A 22,603-nucleotide genomic window follows, 5' to 3' on the forward strand; every position below is an offset into this window, starting at 1 on the left:
ATGATTTCTGATAAACTTTGTGCAATGTTTTGCAATGAGGTGATGATTTCTTATAAAATTTCAGCAATAATTTGCAATGAAGGGATGATTTCTGATAAACTTTGTGCAATGTTTTGCAATAAAGGAGATTATCAAGCAATATGTAAAATCACAAAATATTTGCAAATCTTATAACTTCATTAAGTCAGTTAAAAGTTAAAATGAAAGAAATTCAAAAGGACAATAGCATATTTGTGTGAAAACTTTCACAGCCTATGTAACTCAAATTAGAGATAATCATGGAATAAATAAGATTACAGTTGTCCTAATGAATTAGTATGCCTATCAATGACCAGTCTGTTTCAATCTAAGAATTTTTCATAAGCTGCCCATCAGACAAGAAAGTACCAGTGACATGGTGACACAAATTCAACACCTTTTCATGTAAGGCTGTGTGAGGGTTCTTGAAATTAGGTCTGTATCATGGAATTTTTTCTTATTTTCCTGGGATATTTTTTTACCACATTTCTGGAATTTTACAAATTCCTGTTTTTGTACAAATTTGACAATCATATCAGTCAGATCAGTTTTCCATCAAGCAGATCTTGAATGCAGAAAGATAAAGAAATTATTCCATCAATGCCAAAATATTTCCTTCATGATAAAACAAGGAACAAGTCTTTGTTTCAATGTCAGTGTATTAACGAGATTTTGATTTGAATTGGCAGCTACTGCTCGCATTGCATATTGTGCTTACATAAAATCTGATTTTATATGTTGTACATGACACAATTCATCTAAATTTAACTGACAAAAACAACAGTATCCACAGCTTTTTTCCCATATATTCTTGCCTAGATATTGATATCTAAGCACAGGTCACAAGGTTTTAAGAAGCAGAATGGCAAACTATACATTTCCAGATTGTTTTTTTTTTTTTGGTTTAACGTAGCACCAAAAAAACGTCTGCCCATAAAATTAAATGATTTCAAAGTATGGCAACAGCGCTGAAAATGGTTCACATTAGTTCCCTAATATCCTTGCTGTATTTCACCAAAATGACTGACTGGATTAAAGACTTAATACTGTACATTATTACTCTAACCCTCATACTAGTCCTAATCTTAATACTTCAATTTATTAGAAAAACAAACAGAAAAGAATTCTAGGTGATAGACTAACTGTTAATTCTATGCAGGTTTTCATATTTTGTAACTACCAAGGCCAAATATTGATATAACCTGACTAAACCGACAATGGACCAAGAACTGAACAAGTTCAAATCATTCCCATAAGCACCTGCCCATTACAAATCAAAATTGACCAGTAAGAGCCATATCATTACAGATAAACACCTGGTTCAATGTTTTCCATTTCAATAGCAATTAGTGTTTCAACAAGAAAGTGTACTGTTTGTTTTGTATCAAATTGAGGGCTTAACCTTTACTAACAAGGTAACAACATCATTTTGTGATACATTCTGTAAATAGTTAACCATATTCATACAACCCACTAGTACTGAATCCTGTTAATATTTGTTTTGTTCTGATATATATAAAAAAAATGCTCATTATCTTTAGGGATGCGTTACCTTGCCAACGTCTTTCCAGAAGTAGTTTTGTTGTGAAAGAATGGTTCACAGTTTTGTTTGTATTTTCTTTTAACAGTCCATCTTTTTAGAAATAATTTTGTTTACAGTTTTGTATTTTCTTTTAACAATCCAGCCAAAGCAAGAAGTACACTTTGTTCTAATGTATAGAGTCATTTTACCTATGCTCGACCAGCCAAGTGCTCGACCACTATTTATAAATGTACATGTTTATTGAAATAAACCTTTGAACTGACGGTTTTTGTTCATTTATTTCCTTCCCAGCATCCTTTTATGACATCATACATATTTGATCTAGATCTTTAAGGGGCTTGTTTGTTTACAGACGACAGATTCTTTGCATCTGTGAAAATACTTACCGTGAATCTCCTCTTGAAAATGATGCGTGTTTCCCGAATTCTTTAAGAAGAGTACTGGAACAACGTATTTTATAGTCTTCTAACCTTTATTGATAATTTGACATAAGCTTATATCTGTAAACTATAGACTTGAAAGTAAAATTTAAGATGTAAACAAACACGCCCACCTCTCGAAAGGTCAATTTAACAAAAATGGCGCCTTCATTAGTTGCGTCATGTAGACGCTTGAGATAAAAAGATTCACAGCACCATAAGACAAGTTAGATAAAATGATTATGAACATTTGACTTTTTGAAGTTTTTAGGTTTGTTTGATTGTTAAAACAGTTTGATTTCTTGTTAAATTTCTTGATGGATACTGCAGACACACCATTTACCAATGTTTCTTTTGCCCGCTTTTCAGGTAGGTGTTTCTATCTCTTGTTTGAAAGTCTGAAACTTATTGATTTTAAAATCTGAAAACAGAACTAGAAAATATGAAGTTTTGACTATAAAAATATTTGTTTGTTTGATTTTATAATTACCTCTGAAAAAAGAAATCGGTCTGGTCGAGCATAGGAAAATGTCACTTTAAAATTTAGTGTTTTACACCCTATAGTATGAACCGCGCCATATTTTATCCTGATCAATGTCAGCCAAACGCTTGGGTCGAAATTTACCAATAAAAGTAGGTCAATTCAGAAACTAAACGTTTTCCACAACCTTGTCAGTTTTTAATTTGTTCCGAGAAAAATACTTGTAAATCTGGTCGAGCATAGGTAAAACGAGTCTACTTGTGGTTGATCAAGAGGTGAAGAAAAACATAACAAAAAGCAAAATATACATTTTCAAAGCTAAACAATGCAGGACAGGCAAATTACAGGAACATAAATTCTGCTCTGTAGTATTGGTCTTACTTGAATCTTGAAATTTGTTGATTTTCAAAAATCAACATAAAAAAAAAAAAAAAATTGTTTATTTTTGGTGACATAACAAAATAACTTGTCACCAATAAGAGAGACAATTCTGATATTTTCACAAAGGCGAATCATCTCCCTTATCAGTGATATCTCAGTGTACTTCTTTTCTCTATTAGGCGTAAAAAAAAATTGTTTGTTTCCGGTATCCCGACCTACTCTAAATTTTTGGCCCGACCCTAAATGTTTTTATGGCCTTGGAGAATATTTTTTTAACAAAAAGTTGCAAAACTACACTTTTTATGCTTTAAACATGCTCAGTGATGTTAGAAATCAACTTACTGATGCACTAAAGGCATAACTCCCTTATTTGTATTCATTTATTGAAACAAAAATAATTTCCGAAAAGTCTCCCTTAATAAAAAAAAAAAATCCAAAAAAAATTAATTTTTTCCGACCTACCTACCTTAATTTTTTTTTTTAACATGTTACCGGAAACAAAGACCTTTTTTTTTTAGGCCTTACAAAGAAAAATATCTCTCCAGAACAGAGAACAGAGCAAAGCTATCTCCAAAACTAAAAAGATATTGCTATAAAATAAGATATTGAATAAATAGTAAAACAGCTTTCCATAAATTACTAGGTACACTGGTACTTGTTCCATTTTATATCCTGACTGTAAGAAAGTCAACACCATATTTGGTAAATAGATACAGACTTGATTTTATTCAATAATGTACCCCCCACCCCCAACATACAAAACTATAATTTATTCTAATTGCCATTATAATACTTCTAAAACTGACTGTTTCTTTATCTATTTCCCTGACTTGCTACATTTTGCATTTTTGTCTCTCACATGTTAGCCAACATCAATAAATCTCAATCAAATATTTATCCTATCTTCCACACAGATCTCCCTATCTTCATTACTGTTTCCTTATTCTTTAACATACATACAGATATAAGGTTTTCCATAATGTATCTGTCATTGCACAGAATAATCAACATCTGGTAATCTTCAATTCCAGTAGATGTCATAGGACAGGATTTCAATGACTTTTCCCTGGGGAACATGCTGTTGGGGTGTCCATATAAGGTGATATATCACAAAAATATACTTAATTAAACAACTTTTTTAAATTCTGAATTCTAAGCTAGACATTAAATTTGTTTGAATATACCAGAAAACTTAGCAAAAGGAACATCTGAATTGCAAAACTTCTCGGAAAGTCCTGTCAATTAAATCCATTGATTACTTGGTATTTATATTTTAATACATTCTGTCTGGCGGTAAAGTAATTTTCAGTAACTTGAAGAGGGATTTACCCAAAAAATAGCCTGCTGGCGGTGAGTGATTCTGCCTTTGCAACCAGTGTAGACCAAGATCAGCCTGCACATCTGTGCAGTCTGATCATGGTCTACACTGTTCGCTGTTCAGTCAGTATCTTTTTGGTAAGCACCCCTTTTAACAGTTAATGGTAGTGTCCAAATTGAAAAATGGACAAGTTCATTATAGAAATTTAGTAGGGTAAGGGTTAAAATTGAATGGAGATGTTTAGTGTATCAGTTACAGGGAAAATATAGTTCCTTTTGTGATGAAAAGCACCAAACTTTGTATTTAACTATTTTGAAGTATGCTGAATCCAAAGGAACAAAACACAAGTCTTGCTCCTGATTATCCTAAAATAAGCAAAAGGGAAACTATCTTTAAAATTTATTTCTTATAGACATTTAGAATTGAATAGAATTTCCAAAACATTAATTTATGAACTTATTTAGTAGTTATCCTTGACACAATATTTATTCATTTACATTTTATACATATTTTTAATACAATATGCAAACTAGAATCTGTCTGCTAAGGACACAGGGTGTGCCCCCACTGGTACAAAAATCATAATTATTTAATATTTAAATATTTAATGGTTGATATGACTGTGCAGTTATTAAAGCTGCAAAATTTGAACTGTTAAATACGTTTCTTCCGCATTAAACAGCAGAGATATATCCACATTTGATATAGCCACCATTTAGGAAACATGCAGATCAAGGAAACAAATTAAATATGATTTCAGAAACAAATACTAGATTTACTGTAATTCATGGCAAGGATATATTCATTTTGCTTAAGCATATATAAGGAAACTTTCTTGTTCCTGTTGACATGCGCATCGTGTTTCATTCATAGTTGGAATCTGACAGTCAAAGAGAATTGACTACTGCTAACATGTGCGCTGAATAAATGATAGGATATATTCATTTACCTTTCTAGTAATATAATGTTTTATATTTAATTTTTTTTTTTATTAAGCTTTTCCTGGGCTGTACATGAACATTCGGGAAAATCTTCAAAATTAGTGCAAGAAAACCAACCCTTTCACTAAGTTACAACTACAATTAAGCCCAAAACATACTGAACTGTACTATTTTTGTTTCTGTTTATACGAGGCATAAAACAAGGTGGAAGCTACACTTAATGAAGCCTTAAGTTCAATAGGAAATTGATTTGTCCATCTAAAACTACTCTAAAAGTTGCAATGAATGACAGTGTCTTGGCACCCTTAGGGGATATTATTAAAAGTTTTTCCAACTGGAGTACAGAGAAAAATATATTTTATATTTTTCACCGTGAAAATTTCAAAATATCTCGGTAAATCATCCAAAAGCAAAAAAGTAAATTGTAACACATATTTCGGTCATACATCGTAAATAACAACAAAAGTTCCAGCCAATAGACAATGCCTACGCATTTTCTCCTGAGGTCAACAGGCCACATTAAATGAGTTGTGTTTTCTAAAGAAACTTGCCAAGTCCATTAACAGATATTTCACCATAAATGTTATGGCATTTATACCAAGAGTATCTCCACAGCAAAGTGTCCAGTTTACTTTTGCAATGGACAAGCAGAAAGCAAAACATACTTTTACTTCTAATAGAGCCAAGGAGGTAACTGAACCAAAGCATAAGGTGTTTGTTTCTGTCGAGGGTCTAGATATTGAGACAGAAAACTTGAAGTCAAATCAAATCAAAGATGAACTGGATCAAGATAGTGTAACCGAGTGGGCACTCATTTGTATAGCAAGGAGGTAAATGACCCAAGGTAACTGAGTGGGCTGCTTACTTAAATTCGTATACAAAAAAAGTAAGAGCTCTAAAAATGTAACTGGGTGAGCACTAGTTCAAAAGGAGTCCAAGTAAGTGAGCAGGCACTAGTTTTTCCAGCAAAGAGGTATGAGATTAAAGTGTAACTGAGTGGGCACTAGTTACACATTAAATGTATCTAAGCAGACACTTATTTTTCTGGCAAAGAGGCAAGATATCCAAGTGGTGTAACTCTGTAACAAGTATTATAACTGAGTGAACACTAATTTTTCTAGCAAAGAGAAAACCAGGTTTTTCAAACTTTTTTTTATATTTTTAGTAACACTGACTTTGACCTAACAGTGACCTTGACCCTACTGGCAAAATAAAATCCCAAATCCCCTAACATGAGTCTTTCCTATTAAGCCATTGCAATATCTCATTTCTAACTAGAGATATTGTGCAGAAAATGTTTTTCTATTTTTAGAAACAGTGGCCCCAAATACAATCCAAAGCTATTTCTTCATAAAAAGCTTGCTGCTCACTAAGTCTGAATTGTAACCAAGGTTATAAACAGGACACCATCTCTTAGATGATTCCAGCAAAAAGGAAATTAAAACCTATTTTTAGTAACTCTGACCTTGATGGTGACCCTGTGATATGTAATTTTTTTTTATAACCAAAATGAAAGTTAAGCCTAGACCAGGATTAGAACCATTCTTCATCCATTGCACTCCAAATTAACAATAACCATCACCTTAAACTACTGTGACACAATGGAAATTTCAAAATATGCACATTAAATAAGGTAATTAAACAGAAACCAAATCTTGACGTAGCCCATCCACCCACCCAAACACATTGCCAATCTAATAATCACCAGGTTTTCAACTTTGCAAAAACCTGGTTAAATATTACAAATGTGTTTCAGTTAGGACCCTTTTCTCACACTGCAGCTCAAATATATATAATATCATCCTTTTAAGTCCAGCAACTAAAAGTGCTAGCCATCAGGGAATGCCCCCCAAGTCGTACTAATTTTGTTCCTAGGCCAACAAACCACAGTTAATGAGCTGTTTTCCTCTAGATAATTGCAGCTGTCCATTAACTGAGATTTCAATGCAACTGTCTTGGTATTTACGTAAAGACCATATCAGAAGCAACACATAAAGATTAAGAAAACAAGAGCTGTCTCCATAGGATGACACATGTCCCCGATGGCACTTTGAATGAATACTTATGGCCGATGTTAGAGCTGAGGACCTTTGACCTACGGAGCTGGGTCTTGCGCATGACATGTCGTCTTACTGTGTCACACATTCATGCGTAGTTATTTTAAAATCCATGCATGAATGACAAAGATATGGACCGGACACGCCCATCAATGCACAATCATGAAAAATGACCTTTAACGTCTAAGTGTGACCTTGACCTTTGAGCTACGGACCTGGGTCTTGCGTGCGACACGTCATTAGTGTGGTTCACATTCATGCCAAGTTATTTGAAAATCCATCCATGGATGCAAAGATGACGATACCATCATGTACTATCTTAGTATGTGACCTTGCTTGAGCTACGGACCTGTCTGCAGGAACATCGTTTACTTGTACACATTATGCATTATTTGAAAATCCATCCAGGTACAGTATGACGGACAGGCCTCATGTTCACCTTTGACCTTCTTGAGCTACGGACCTGGGTCTTGCACGCGACACATCTCTTACTGTGGTACACATTCATGCCAAGTTATTTGAAAATCCATCCATGGATGACAAAGATATGGACCGGACACGCCCATCAATGTACTATCTTTTAACATCTAAGTGTGACCTTGACCTTTGAGCTACGGACCTGGGTCTTGCACGCGACACATCATCTTACTGTGGTACACATTCATGCCAAGTTATTTGAAAATCCATCCATCGATGACAAAGATATGGACTGGACACGCCCATCAATGCACTATCATTTAATGTCTATGTGTGACCTTGACCTTTGAGCTACGGACCTGGGTTTTGCGCGCGACACGTCGTCTTACTGTGGTTCACATTCATGCCAAGTTATTTGAAAATCCATCCATCGACGACAAAGATATGGACCGGACACGAAAATTGCGGACAGACTGACTGACCGACAGACCGAAAGACGGTTCAAAAACTATATGCCTCCCTTCTGGAGCATAAAAACTTCCAAATAGACAGGCAAACAAATTTTGTTTTACAAAACAGTCTGTTATTGTAGAAATAGTAAGGAGAAAAATGTTTTTGGGTGTTTTGAGCACTAATTGAATAACACAGTGTGTAATCTGCCAAATGTCACAGATTCTTGAAAAAGCAAATCTTTGAACAATAAGAGCAGACATTCCAACATGTTAAATGAAAAATATCTACATACCTGCACATATACAGGCTAGGAATGTAGTACAGCACACCCAAGTAATAAACAGCAATTTTGCAAATGGTCATTTTCTATCAAGGCTATCAAGGTTAGTATAATCATCAAATAATGCCCTTGCCTATTTCAATGCTGGATATAGTGGAATAGGGCATATCTGAGGAAACCAGAGCTATCACTAGTGTGATTAATACCCCAACTGAAGAAACAAGACTCACCAAGCAATAATTTTAAGTTCCTTACCTGAAGGGGCTTTTGCCATATTTGCTGCAATTTAATAGGAACCAGCCTGCATATTCTCCAAATAATCAGCTACCATATATTAGATGACCACGGGCAACATGTCAAGCCCTCCCTTTGACCCATAACTGTGACCTTGACCTTTGAGATAGAGTCAGTCTATTTGAGTTAAAAATTCATGCAAAACATAAACAAGATTCAATGCATATCAAAGTAATGGGCCAGATAAGATCTTACATGACCTTTGACTTCCAAGTGTGACCTTGACCTTTGAGATAGGAACCTGGGGTTTGCGCATGACACTCCATCTCACTGAGGTTAACATTCATGCCAAATATAAACAAGATTGCTCCATGTATGTCAAAGTTATGGTCCGGACAAACAAATCCGGACGGACGGACGCAGACATGCGCATGCACCAAACACCCATTTGGACAACTATTTCTTTGCATCCACAAGCAGGCTTAACAATTAGTATGTTTTCATGAAAAAATTCCTTGTGTTTTGAAAGTTATCAAGGTTCTGTATTTTAAAGCTAACAGATGGACAGATAGAGGGACAGATAGATACAGAGACAAATGGTATGATCTGTTTATTGTACATATTGATTTCTGACTTCGTCCCAGATATCATGAAACATTCTATTACGACAGAATCCACCATTTGTGACTGACAGAAGAAAAGACAGATAACAAACCTAAAAAATAAAACTAGAGCTATCACTAAAGGCAATCAATAATCCAAGATCCCACTTGATACAGGGAAAGTAATATGTTGCATTCATGGCCTTTGACCTTCAAGCATGATCTTGTTCTTGAACCTAGTGAGCTGTGTACACTCTGCAAGTGGTCTTGATAAGATTAACAAACAATATTAGTTTTATGAAAATCCCTCCAGTGGTTAAGATCCAGAGCTGACACAAATTTAAGCTATGGGGCCTCTGACCTCCAAGTGTGACCTTGGGTTGTGTGCTGTGCATGTTGTGTTATCAGGTTAACAACTGATGCTTATTTTATGAAAATCTTCCCAGAGATATGGAGCAGACAAAGTTAAACTTTTTATTTTAAACCTTCAACTGTGACGTTGACCTTGGACCTAGTGTGTGTGTATTCGGGTTTAACGTCTTTCTCAACAATTTTTCAGTCATATGAAAGACGGTGTCTACTTGTAGCAGTGAGCACAATGCCCAACTTAATAGTGCTGCCTCACTGGAATATCACGCCACAGACACGTCGACATGACATGATACCCTACCCAGTCACATTATACTGACACCGGGCTGACCAGTCCTAGCACTACCCTCTTAATGCTGAGCGCCAAGCGAGGAAGCTACTAGTACCATTTTTTACGTCTTTGGTATAACGCGGCCAGGGATCAAACCCAATACCTTCCGCACTCGAAGCGGACGCTCTACCACTAGGTTACCGAGGCAGTTGACTTGGGTTGTGCGCTCTGCATGTTGTCCTGATGAGGTTAAGAATAAATGCTAGCTAGTTTCATGAAAATTTTTCAAGTGGTTAAGAAGATATGGAGCAGATATGGTAGATGGGCAGACCAACAGATGTCATGAGTGATTCCAATATACTTTGTATCTGTGGGTATAATGTGCATGTTCTAAATAATATCTTCTATCTATTTACCACGCCTCATCAAACATCTCTTGTATTTAATGCCATCCTGATCCATCTGCCCCTATGAACACCTACATTACAAATGTAACAACCATGTTTTCAACCTCGAAAACCCTCATTAAAAAGAGGTACACACGGGCTGCCATTTTAATTTGAAAGGAAATGAATCTGCAGACTTGTTTGATTAAAAAGATTGTATCTTGAATACCCATTATTTAGTCTGTTATCAACAGTTCAAAGGCATTCATCAGGAAATCAGTGACTATTCAATACATGCATCTCTCAGTCTCAGATCAGAACCTGTCACAATTTAATACAAGCTTTTCCTGGTGTAAAATCACAACCTATCAATGCAACAGACAGTGACAAGCAGTTAAAGACATCCATTCCTGATAATCCCTACTGCACAACAGTGAACTACTGGTCTTTATACTTCAGACAGGCATAATGGAACTGTCAATCTCTTCTTTAACATGAGATCTAGTGCTTTTGTTTCTATTAAGTTAAACATCCAGGCCATACCAAATTGATTTGTCGTTCGTCGGAACTACCGCATCAACGATTTCATTCCCGAGAAAAAGAAAAAAAATTCACCCGCCCCCACGTACATAAAAATCTCCGAAATTTTCTTTTTTTCTGCTTACGCGGTCCGGAATGATAACGGCAAAACAGGTTTTATCGCTGTTTTAATGCGTCAAAGTGATATTGATCGGAATTCATGCGTTCGTAATACATGTAGCTGATGACTCAAACTCAAAAAGTCGGGAATTATGATGTTTTTCATCATTTGTTTTAAATCTGGAGTGTCTGTGCTAGTGCCACACATGGTCTTCGATGTGCCGGTAGGTGATGAAGTAGGCACGTTCTACGGTTATTCAATACAGTGAAAAGAACAAGCCCGACTTGTAAGACGTGCACGGGGATTCAATTAAAAATATTTGGATTAAACATAGAAATATTGTTCAGATAAAGTTTTCAAACCATTTATTATCAGTTGTTTAGTTCATTATTTTAGATCTCGAGCCAAAGCCAGTGCTTTCTTAAAAAAAAAAGAAGTTTGTTCACAGATCCTGACTGATCCATCACATTGTCTGGGGCCCAAATCGTTTTGTACGAAACTTCTTTAGTACTGCAGTCAGATATTCTATCAAAATGCATATATTCAATTTAAAAAAATGTTTAGCTTTTCAAATAAGTAGTGTAGATATAAAAATTAATTTCTGTCGTATTGTAACACCAATTTTCCCTGTTAGTATATTAATTTGCTGTGAATTGATTGAAAGAAAGAATCTGAAAAAACAGACCTTCCCAACTCAAAATTTTTTGGTCAGTCAAAGCACAACAAATAACACTTTTAAGAGTGGCCATATTTGGATCATTTTTTTGTCCGTCTGTTATCATTTTTGACTGAAATGAACCTCTACCATAAAAACTTAAGCTAGCCTGATCTGTTAATTAAGAAATTATTCCAATGGGATTCGAGCAATGTCGGAGCATTTAACTGTGTGCCCAACTCCGTTTGATCTCATTGGTCAAGTGACTTATTACTTGCCCTTCACCTCTACCGTTTGGAGTTTCACTAGGGGCACAAAGTTGCTCATGTGTCGAAGCCATCTAACTGGGTTTCAGAAGATATGTTAATTATTCCACTTGGGTGCCCATTTTGTGTTAAATATTTCTCATCCTCTGCAGTTAAATGGGCACACCTTCAGATTAATGTAGAACAATCAAAATTAAAAATAAGACACTCATCCCTTAGTAATTATAAATACATAATAAAAACAAGAGGACCATGATGGTCCTGAATCGCTCACCTATCCCCACATGACCCAGTGTTGAATTGAGTATGACCTAGTTATTTCTATTATTTGACATAGTGACCTAGTTTTTGAGCACATGTGACCTAGGTATCATCAAGATAAAAAATTCTGACCAATTTTCATGAAGATCCATTGAAAAATATGACCTCTAGAGAGGTCACAAAGTTTTTCTATTATTTGACCTAATGACCTAGTTTTTGAAGGCATGTGACCCACCTTTAAACTTGACCTAGATATCATCAAGGTGAACATTCTCACCAATTTTCATGAAGATCTCGTGAAAAATATGGCCTCTAGAGAGGTCACAAGGTTTTTCTATTTTTCGACCTACTGACCTAGTTTTTGACCGCACATGACCCAGTTACGAACTTGACCTAGATATCATCAAGCTGAACATTCTGACCAATTTTCATGAAGATCCATTGAGAAATATGGCCTCTAGAGACATCACAAGATTTTTCTATTTTTAGACCTACTGACCTAGTTTTTGACCGCACGTAACCCAGTTTCGAACTTGACCTAGATATCATCAAGGTCAACATTCTGACCAATTTTCATGAAGATCTCTAGAAAAATATGGCCTCTAAAGAGGTCACAAGGTTTTTCTATTTTTAGATCTACTGACCTAGTTATTGACCGCACGTGACCCAGTTTCGAACTTGACCTAGATATCATCAAGATGAACATTCTGACCAATTTTCATAAAGATCCCATGAAAAATATGGCCTCTAGAGAGGTCACAAAGTTTTTCTATTTTCAGACCTACTGACCTAGTTTTTGACCGTACGTGACCCAGTTTCAAACCTGACCTACATATCATCAAGGTGAACATTCTGACCATTTTTCATGAAGATCCATTGAGAAATATGGCCTCTAGAGAGGTCACAAGGTTTTTCTATTTTTAGACCTACTGACCTAGTTTTTGACCCCACATGAGCCAGTTTCGAACTTGACCTAGGTATCATCAAGGTGAACATTCTGACCAATATTCATGAAGATCTCATGAAAAATATGGTCTCTAGAGAGGTCACAAGGTTTTTCTATTTTTAGATCTAGTGACCTAGTTTTTGACCCCACGTGACCCAGTTTCGAACTTGACCTAGGTATCATCAAGGTGAACATTCTGACCAATACTCATGAAGATCTCATGAAAAATATGGCCTCTAGAGAGGTCACAAGGTTTTTCTATTTTTAGACCTACTGACCTAGTTTTTGACCCCACTTGACCCAGTTTCGAACTTGACCTAGATATCATCAAGGTCAACATTCTGACCAATTTTCATGAAGACCTCATGAAAAATATGGCCTCTAGAGAGGTCACAAGGTTTTTCTATTTTTAGATCTACTGACCTAGTTTTTGACCGCACCTGACCCAGTTTCGAACTTGACCTAGATATCATCAAGATGAACATTCTGACCAACTTTCATAAAGATCCCATAAAAAATGTGACCTCTAGAGTGGTCACAAGCAAAAGTTTACGGACGGACGCACGCACGGACGCCACGCGATCACAAAAGCTCACCCTGTCACTTTGTGACAGGTGAGCTAACAAAGTGATTCCGTGAGTTTTAGCAAGAATTTATTTGCAAAACCATTCATGTAGTCTTTAAAACATATAGAAAAGCTATCTACTGTGTTAGTCACACTGTAAATGTTTAAGTTCTGTGTTATTCTTAAAGAAATGTTAACTTTATGTATAATTATAACTGCTAAAAAAAAAAAAAAATACCTGCTTGCTCCATGTAAAAGCTACCCGCCTCTGAAAAAATCAAAATTGAGAAAAAAAAAAGAAAAAAAAAAAAAAATTTCGCTTGCTCGCTCCCATTTTTTTTGAAAATTTTCTGAAGAACTATGAATCAATTTGGTATGGCCCCATTATCTGCAATACAAAGTCCTTGAGATGGTTTGTGTGTTTGTATGATACTCAGGTCTGCCACAATCTTTAACCAGTATTTCAGTTATGTATGAGGGATGTTCTGTTTACCCATAAAAGTGCCCTTATTCTTAACATATCAAAAAAAAAAAGATTGAACTGTTTCTTAATAGATAAGGAAAGTTCTAAAACCTGTTTTCTTTGGACAAATAATTATATGCTTGTCCCCATGGCAATGTCATGTGACATTATCTGGCCCAATTTTGTGTATTTTCCTACTAACATAACTTGCCATTTACTTATTTTTCAAGCTACGTTGACGTACACCACATGAATATTTACTTGAAATGAAAGTATTATGGCATTAATGTCAAATTATACATGTGATACCATTAAACTAGAATTGTGTCCATAGGACACTGATGCCCCAACATACTGTGCCATCCTCTATATAGCAAAAACTATCAAAGGGTCATAACTGCAATAAAAATATTTACAGAAAAAATTCCTTCCTTTATGGTCATCTGCACATCAAGCTTGATCATCTGTGAAAGTTTGAAGCAAAGCAGGCTGATGCACTTGTCAAATTTACTACCACTTTAGAAAGGTACCTCTGCATTAGGGCTGAGCAAAATGCTTGAGTTACTCGGCGTTTTGGGTTTCGAGAGATCAAAACAGGAAATCCAAGAAAATTGATTGAGGACCACTAAAATTGCTGAAGGCAGCCCTGAAGGCTGGTGTCATCAATTCATGAGTATAAGCAATATTTCACATTGTTATCAATGATACCTAAAAGCCAAACATATATCCTATGAAAAAACTAGATTCTTATAACAGGCAAAACCAATAAACTCCAGTAATATAAATGAACAACTTGTTCACACAATAAGCTAAAGTCTGGGATTACAATGTTTATAGAAATGATCCCTCATTTCACAATGGAGTAAAACTTGTTGCCCTGTCAATGGTGGATATGTCAAACAATTATGTTGTCATGCCCACAAAAAGGCAGTCAAGATGTGGAAAGTGATTTTGCCTTTGCGACCAGTGCAGACCAAGTTCAGCCTGCACAGACTGATCATGGTCTGCACTGTTCGCTATTCAGTCGGTAAAATTTCAGTGAATGCTCCTTTGAATAATAAGTGGTACTGCCCAAACTGCCATTTAAGAAATTTAGCAGGCTAAAGATAAATCATGAAATCATACATCTACGCAAATTGACCTCTGTGCAAGACAGTCAAGCCATTTTTATAAACCTGAATAGCTAACTGAAGTTTGTGGACCAACAATTGGGACAGGGGATTTTAATAGCTAACTGAAGTTTGTGGATGGACAATTGGGATAGGGAGATTTTAATAGCTAACTGAAGTTTATGGATGGCCAATTGGGATAGGGAGATTGGAATAGCTAACTGAAGTTTGTGGATGGACAATTGAGACAGGGAGATTTTAATAGCTAACTGAAGTTTGTGGATGGACAATTGGGATAGAGAGACTGGGATAGGGAGACTGGAATAGCTGACTGAAGTTTGTGGATGGACAATTTGGATAGGATAGGATGGACAATGGAGACAGGGTAACTGTAACAGCGAGCTAAAAGTAATATTAAAATGAACATTTCAACTATATTTCTGTAGCTGAATAGTACTGTAGATAATGTTCTTTTAGATTCCCCTTTTATTTCATATAATAGTATACAACTGGACTTATTGCCTTAAATAAAATCTTGTTTTTACTATTTAGGGCACCGCTCAGAGTCATGCCATTGTTCACTAATACTGGTGAAAATAAAGTAATCCCATTATAAGGTGAATGAATGTCTTTCAATTTATTCTAACCTGAATTATTTTCGAGAGCACATTCAAGTGTACCATGATGAAATTGAAAGAGACAGAGAGAGCAGTCAAGGGAAAATACAACCCACTGAGACCATGTTGTGCAAATATGTTATCTTGTCATGTGGCAGCTGGAAATTTCTCTTATTTGTATGTGTATCTTTCCATTCGTTTATTAGTACAGCAGTGTCTATATAAGGTAAGAAGAAAGGGCACATCAGTTCATATTTTTGATATTCCAAAGGCTATCATGACAAGAGGTCATTCATTCTACAATTCAGCTTCATATTGATTTCATCAGCAAAGGCTGTGGCAAGAAGTTACCCATATTTCATCAGCAACAACTGTGGCAACCAGATATGCATTTTACATCTGATTTCATTAGCAAAGATAATGGCAAGAAAATACACAATATAACATTGATTTCATCAGCAAGGATTGTGGCAAGTAGCTATGCATATCACATTTGATTTCATTAGCAAAGATTGTGGCAAGAAGATACACATATAACATTTGATTTCATCAGTAAGGACTGTGGCAAGCAGCTATGCATATTACATTTGATTTAATTAGACTAGTGTTGTGGCAAGAAGATACACATATTACATTTGATTTCATCAGCAAGGACTATGGCAAGCAGCTATGCATATCATATTTGATTTAATTAGACTAGTGTTGTGACAAGAAGATACACATATTACATTTGATTTCATCAGCAAGGACTATGGCAAGCAGCTATGCATATTACATTTGATTTAATTAGACTAGTGTTGTGACAAGAAGATACACATATTACATTTGATTTCATCAGCAAGGACTATGGCAAGCAGCTATGCATATTACATTTGATTTAATTAGACTAGTGTTGTGACAAGAAGATACACATATTACATTTGATTTCATCAGCAAGGACTATGGCAAGCAGCTATGCATATCATATTTGATTTCATCAGCAAGGAATGTGGCAAGCAGCTGTGCATACACATTTGATTTCGTCAGCAAAGGTTGTGGCAAGAAGATACACATATTACATTTGATTTCATCTGCAAGGACTGTAGCAAGCAGCTATGCATATCACATTTGATTTCATCAGCAAAGGTTGTGGCAAGAAGACACACATATTACATTTGATTTCATCTGCAAAGACTGTGGCAAGTAGCTATGCATATCACATTTGATTTCATCAGCAGACTGTGGAAAGAATCTATGCATATTATGTTTGATTTCATCAGCAAAGATTGTGGCAAATGATGCTTCCAATATTTCATATTATTTAACAGCAGAGCATAGCAAACAGTTCTTAAATTTCATATAACACAAATCTTGATAATTGCCATAAAGCTCTAATTACCTAGGAGGCTACAGCCATCTGCTGACACCTTCCATTAATATACATAACAAGATGTGATATTAACTTTGTATAATAACAGTAGCAAATTAAAAAAAAAATATCCAGAAATTCTTCATCTTCTCACAGAATAGGCTTTTGTTAAACAGTTTTGTTAGTTTCTTTCTGGAGTATTTAGTAGGAAAGCACAATTTCTGATAACAAATTAAGATTTTTCTTGAAAAATTTACTCTGTGATTTATATAAAATTGATTTTCAGCTAACTGGTAACTAAAAATAGTTATCAATTGTTCAGGTGACACACACTACAGTTCATTTTCACAACTCTTTATTCTATCAATTTTGACATTTATTTCACAAGAGAACTGCCTGTATGTGCCTCAGATTGCTTAATGTTTTTAATATAAGGGTCTGAGTTTACAAGACAATATGCAATACAGAGTTATGGTTCTTTGTAAACTTACACACCTATATAGCCACTGAAGTTTAACTAAATATATATAGTTTCAGTGCTGTTCTAAATTGTTGTTGTTGTCATGAAAGGAACACTTTTTCAAAATTTTAACAATTTTTATGAATACAAATTGCTTCAGTAAAAAAAAGAACAATCACTCTGACAGAATGCAAGAGTCGTGGTTCTTGGTTTACGAATGATTTTGTATGTTTCATTGTATGTAAGAGTGAAATATCTTTCACCGATTGAACATCAGATGCAGTATTTTTGCCAATTGAAAATTTTAAATTTTAAAGTCTGGTGTTTACAAGCTAACATGTAAAACAAGCATGTTTTCTTTTTCATTTCATGCCTCTAAAATGTTTTTTAACCAATAATATGAGACATACCCTTGCAATGTCGCAGGTATATGCCAATGTAATGCAAAATTATGATCTAACAGTAATGAGAACGATGTCTTAAGGGGGATAGCCTCAAAAAACATTTTATATAAAGGATTCATTATTCTAGACCATATATATATATATATACTTTTTGAGCTTAGTAATAAGCATCACAAACAAACAAGAGCTGTCAGTGGACAGGGCGCTCGACTATTCTCAGTGCTTGATAGTATAATAATAAGCAATGAGTAAAACTTTAACATTACAATAAGCATATTCTAAGTTGAAAAGGGGCCATAATTCAGTCAAAATGCTTGATAGAGTTGCCTCCTCCTTTTTACAGACTGAGGTCATGATGGTAAACAAGTATGCAAAATATGAAAGCAATATCTCAATGGACTTTGAAAATATTTGGGGTGGTACGCAAACTTTAACATTTGTGTGACGCCCACGCTAACGCTCACGCTAACATCGATGCCGGGGCGAGTAGAATAGCTCCCCTATTCTTTGAATAGTTGAGCTAAAAATCCACTATTTTGGCTATTTCAAGGGCCATAACTCTGTAATTAGCAATAAAATCTCAAGAAGAATGCCAAGTGTGCAAGGTCACATCATGATAAAGACTCATGCAAGGTATCATGAATTTACAGCAAATACTTTTTTGAGCTAGACATGTCATTAGGTGAAAATGTGCATCTTTGACTATCTTAGGGGTCATAACTTCGGAAGTAGGGGGAGAAGCCATACAAAAAATAGAAAAAAGTGTGCAAGTTTATATCATGTTAAAGACTCATGCAAGGTTTCATCAATTTATATCAAATACTTTTTGAGCTAGGTGTGTCACAAGAGAAAAATGTGCATTTTTGACTATTTCAGGGGCCATAACTCTTGAAATAGGGGGGTGGAGCCAGACGAAAAATTGGTGCGCAAGTTCATATCATGATAAAGATTCATGCAAGGTTTCATCAATTTATATCAAATACTCTTTGAGCTAGGCGTGTCACAAACTTTTTTCAGACGGATGGACGGATGCCCCAACATATTGCAAAATTCCTATGTCAGTAACTTGAGTAAGTTATATAACTGATCGCTTTCACAGCACACACATTAAATATACATTTTTCATTTCTTAAATTATTGAACAGGTTTTTAGATAAAACTACATTAATTTGAATTTAAAACAAACACAAACAAATAACTGATAGTAACAATGTCTACATTCAAATTTTCATCAGCTAATTTGTTTAAATGAATCCAACAAAGGCTTTTGGCATTTTAAAACATGATAAATGGGAAGTAAACTGAAACTTCCTTGCATTAATTTTTATTTATTTTTTATCAAATAATTTCCACATCTATAGCAATCAGAATCAAATATCTTTTAATTTTCAACTCGGTATGGATTTTTTCTGGAATGCTTGTGTGCAATTGGAGGTTAAAACAGAGCCTTACATTTCATACAAAAAAAAGAAAATTAATTGACTTTTCAATTTGCTTCTTTGTTTTTCCATTGATTTGAAAAGAAATGTACAATTTAACTTACATTATTTTTTTTAAAGTTATAAATATGTTAAAAGGACAAAACTGTATGCCATCAACCAGTACACCAGAACAGCATTAAAAAAAAAATATATATTGCATCTTAAGTTAGCGCACTTTTTACCTTTTCACCAGCTAAATCCATTTGACTATGCGGAGCACGTAAATGTGAAAGGGGTCTCAGAAATCCCCAGCCATTGAGGTTATTTCCTTCTGTCAGGAACTGCATTTTGATCCTTCATTGGGAGTGCAAACATTGTTAAAACCAAACTTTAGTTATTAAGTATTCAATGCATATTAAGTGACAGGTTAGATTTGACAGATTGCATCTGTAATTGAAAATACTGAATTATTACTTCCCTACAACTACATATGCATATTTAGCAGCAAATGAAATTACATTATTTTTGTACTCTTAAAAGGATTATTCAACTGGCAAAATGTATATTCCCTGTCAGATTGACAGATTTTCTTAAAAGAAAGCTAAATATATAAAATCCAATTTATTTTGTAGAAAAGTAGAAAACCATTTTATAATATTTTACCACAATACAAAAAAATCAATTAGTCTCGCACTTTTCTAGTGACAAAGCTGTTGAAATTCAGAGAAAGATTCAGACTGATCAAAATAACATGTCTTGAATCATTCTGTCTATCATTCTAACTTAAAACTTATTAAGTTTTCATTCAAAAACTCACAGTTAATTTCAACCAATCAACAAGCTCAATTGGTTTCAATCAAAACCTCAAAGGTAATTTCAACCAATCAGCAAGCAATTCAGGTTTCAATTGAAACCTCACAGATAATTTCAACCAATCAACAAGCTCAAATTGTTCCATTTGAAACTTCAATTACAGTTAATTTTAACCAATCAACAAGCTCAAATGGTTTCATTCAAATCCTAAATTACAGATAATTTCAATCAATCAACAGCACCAAAAGTTTAAGGGAATTTTGATAATGTTCAGGAAATAAAACATCTTAAAGATGTATTAGACCAAAATTTTGTATCTGAAAACTGGAACAGTTACTACATTATAGTTTGTGTAAATACAAAATCAAAATCAAAAAGTTTATGTGTACTATTCATTATGTTTAAATCAGTACACACTATATACGTGTTATAGCTGAACACAGTATAAATGTGTACAGCCACTAAAAACTGGAAGTCTTTTTAACAATCAACTGTAATTGCATGATATTCATTTATGAATGCAGCTCTACACACACAACTTATCTATATATTTAGGGTAATCTTAGAGCCCTGCTCCGCGGCTTTCAAATTCTATTGTGTGTATGCAACCCATGATTACAATAAGTAACAGTTAACGGCCACACGCCACACTTTAGCACCCAAAACCACAGGTATTTTATATAGAATTATATATAAAATACACTCTATTTTGACAAGAAACGCTGTTCATAGTCAGGATTTTCATGCTTTTCAGTGACAATTTAAGGTTAAAAGGTAGGACTGGAGCAGGTCTTTAATACATTGGATGAGGATTTTCTACATTTTAAAGTACCGTAAATACCTAAAGATAAATATTTTAAGTGAATGATCGCCATTGGACATCTTTAAGTAGTCAAAGTGAGGAAAACAAGAAATGATACATTATTATTCATGGGACTAATTTGTTTCTTCATCAATGAATTTCAAATCAGTTCCTAATGAACAAAATAATACTACTATTCATTCTGTCTTCCAAGTTTAAATTCCTAAGTTCATATCCCCCCAGATAAAATTATTTCACACTATTACAGTATAGTCAAAACTAATAACTGGCCCCTGATGAGCAAAAAGATTACATTTAAGAATAATTAAATTAATTAGCTTTAACAAATTGGTGGATTCTGAAGTTTGAATTATTTAAGAATACCTGCCAAAACAGAAAACAATCTCTACTTGATATATATTAACTAAACAGGGAAGGTTGCCATTTATTAACTAGCAGAGTATTGTTTTAGTTTTCCTGATTTAAATGATATTTAACAATAATACTATTCCATTTATATAATAACATTTAATATCAAATAACTCTGCAAGCTAACATCCTAAACCTAAATTACCAATACAGCATAAATATACTGGCACACCTGGCGATATTATTCAATTCATTACAAAAAAAAGTATTATTATTTACTTCGAAATTTTCCCTATCCAATTTTGTTTTTTCTATTTTATATAACTGATATATTGTACCTTTAAAAAGAAATCCTCAACACCTTTATTCCATTTACGGGATAAAAATCACAAATTATTATTATCACAATGTAACAATGGACTCTAATATCCACACTCCGCCTACAGTCATCATGAAATTACCAATACAACAGTGATACACTCGCCAACACTTACACCCGCTGAAGCTTTCCGAATACTCAACTATTCAAAAATGCATTAAATAACGTGGCCCAGTCTTTTGAAAATGTGCATTCGATTTTTTAAACAATAAAATGCATGCATCAAAATTCTTTACTATCTATAGAAGACAGTGAAACCTGTGTAAAAGAAGCCACTCTATGGAAAAGACTAAACTGGCTGCAAATTTAAAGACAGGTTACCACTGATATTGATTTTTTTTCAGCAGTACACATATTTATAGCAAGTATAATACACATCTATAAATTGTGGTAATGTATGAAACAATTATAAATTCAATGATGGACCAGTCCATTTTAGAAATTTAGCAGGGTAAAGGTTAAGGACTAGCAGAATAATGTCTGAATGGAAGGTTGATGTACCATGCTAATTGCTAAATGTCAAAATGCTAATTCCTAAATGCCAACTACTTTACTGCATAAAGTTGAATTTGCATGGTTCAATTCAACTTAACAATAATAATTTTCCCATTTAATATTAAGCAATTAGCAGTTATAAAGCAAGATTTGATAATTTTCAGAACATTAAATAAATACCTGGGTATCCTCTCATTACGTATTACAATTGTATTTTAACTCAGTTTTCTCCTATTTAGTGTTTGACAATTTGCATTTGGTATAATATTGCAATTTTAAATTAGCATTTTAGCACGTAAATGAAGTACAGTGGCCTTCCATAATATAGCTTCATAAACTATTTCAACTTAAAATCTTTCTTCTGTGCTGCTGAGATTGCAAACTATGTACTTAAATGCACAGATAAAAAGCACTTATTTT

General features: G+C 34.4%; 2 protein-coding genes across 6 annotated transcripts in view; both read right to left on the reverse strand.

Moving 5' to 3' along the window:
• LOC128547945 (uncharacterized) overlaps window positions 1-22,603 on the reverse strand; it is a 322,495-nt gene that overhangs the window by 88,702 nt on the left and 211,190 nt on the right. The gene's annotated exons all lie outside the window — the stretch shown is intronic.
• The window catches only part of LOC128547946 (FMRFamide receptor-like), a 174,287-nt gene that overhangs the window by 34,237 nt on the left and 117,447 nt on the right, over window positions 1-22,603 (reverse strand). Inside the window, exon 1 of one of the 5 annotated variants that reach the window (XM_053521897.1) lies at window positions 21,648-21,778. The exons of 3 other annotated variants lie outside the window; for them this stretch is intronic. The gene's annotated coding sequence lies outside the window, so the exon portion shown is untranslated. Of the gene's footprint in view, window positions 1-19,567; window positions 19,710-21,647; window positions 21,779-22,603 lie in introns of those variants that run through there. One more of the 5 variants, XM_053521899.1, reaches the window with a different exon arrangement.

Source organism: Mercenaria mercenaria, chromosome 13, assembly GCF_021730395.1.
Source record: "Mercenaria mercenaria strain notata chromosome 13, MADL_Memer_1, whole genome shotgun sequence".
NCBI lineage: Eukaryota > Metazoa > Mollusca > Bivalvia > Venerida > Veneridae > Mercenaria > Mercenaria mercenaria.